Source organism: Octopus bimaculoides, chromosome 22, assembly GCF_001194135.2.
Source record: "Octopus bimaculoides isolate UCB-OBI-ISO-001 chromosome 22, ASM119413v2, whole genome shotgun sequence".
Taxonomy (NCBI): Eukaryota; Metazoa; Mollusca; class Cephalopoda; order Octopoda; family Octopodidae; genus Octopus; species Octopus bimaculoides.
Window position 1 is genome coordinate 12,216,756 of NC_069002.1, and position 2,053 is coordinate 12,218,808.

Genomic DNA, 2,053 nt, shown 5'->3' on the forward strand with positions numbered 1-2,053 from the left:
TATATATATATATATATATATATATATATATGTGTGTGTGTGTGTGTGTGTGTGTGTATATGTGTATATGTGAACATGGTGTATATATGAACATGGTGAAGGTGTAGAGTCTCGTATATACAATATTTAGGGTGAAATTCGAAGTCGATAAAGCAATAAAGAATAACATGCAAATATCGAGTTATAAACGCTTTGAATAGAAAAAAATGTCGGATTGTTGAAATTCTTGTAACCGCGCACGCGCGCGTATGTGTGTGTACATTATATGTATACATACATATACAAGCACACACACACACACATATATAGCAAAAGGTAAGAACAATCCAGGGATTCAAGTGTAGGAACTTAATATGCTTCAAGCATTTATGCATATGTATGTATGTATGTATGTATGTGAACACACACACACACACACACACACATATATATATATATATATATAATAAGGTAGTCAGAATGTTAGATGATTATATATAAATTTATTTTTAACGCTTTCTTCCATTATCGGATTTATCAAAAAGTGGTTTAAAGTTAGATTTCTTGGCCCTTTTATATATAAATTCCACTGAGCAATATTTTGTATTCGTATTTTCTTTCTGTATTTCCTTTCTTTCATCGTCTGATATAAATTGCTGATGGTCTTGGTAGTTTAATTAGTACACGTAATTTAAACGATAGGCCTTTTTTTCTTCACCTATCTATCTAAAAATATGTGGAGAAGGAAAATTCAAAGTTCCAAAAGCAAACGGAACTGTACTTCACAAAAAACGCCCTCAACAAAAATTAATATAACTATATATTTTTTAGAAATTCCACTTATGAGAATTCTATATCAATTTGATTCTATATATATTAAAGATGATTCCAAGCCATTGCTAAACCTTTTTACCACATGGTTGTTGGACCTTGCAAAACACTCCAGATTCCGAAATTCGGGAGAAAGAAAATCGCCAACGATACACACGCGGTTACATATGTATAGTGGCTGTGTGGCAAGTAGCTTGCTTACCAACCACATGGCTCCGGGTTCGGTCCCACTGCGTGACACCTTGGGTAAGTGTCTTGTACTATAGCCAAGAGCCAATCAAAGCCTTGTGAGTGGATTTGGTTGATGGAAACTGAAAGAAGCTTGTCGTATGTAGATATAAATATATATGTGCGTGTGTGTGTGTTTGTGAATGTGTCTGTGTTTGTGTATGTATGTGTATATGAGTGTGTGTATTTGTGTTTTCCCCACCACCATTGCTTGACACCCGATGCTGGTGTGTTTACGTGCCCGTAACTTAGAGTTTCGGCAAAAGACACTGATAGAATAAGTACTAGGCTTACAAAGAATAAGTCCTGGGGTCAATTTGCTCGACTAAAGGTGGTGCTCCAGCACAGCCGCAGTAAAATGACTGAAACAAGAAAAAAAGAATATATATATACATAAATATATATATTTACGTATATGTTATATATATATATACTTTATCCTTTTGTAAATACACACACATATTTACGTACATACATACATACATACATACATACACACATACATACATACATACATACATACATACATACATACTTACAGACATAGTATGTGTTTCTATGTCTGTGAGATAGCACGTAAATGTACTGAAAACTCCGCTGGCATCTAATCAAAATGTGTTGTAGACTATTTTAATTTTAAAACCAAACACAAAAAACAGGTCTTTATATATATTTATTGATTTATTTTGTTATAATATCGTAATTGGTGAACAATAGCTTCGTTGGTTACACGTTTCCAACGGCCCAATCTGCATTTCTGACGGCGAGAATGACAAAGGAGTATCTGTAACACGGTGCAGAACAATAATCTCAAAGGACTGCGTTTGTTTCGAAGAGCACCGGTTATGTTTCTTTTTCTATTTTCTTGTTTATTTTTGTTGTTTGCTTGTTTTCTCGCCGATGTTTAGAACATCCTCCTATGCCGTTTATATATAGCAGCGGAAGGTTTACACATACATACATCCGTAAGAGTATATATATATATATATATACATATATATATATATATATATAT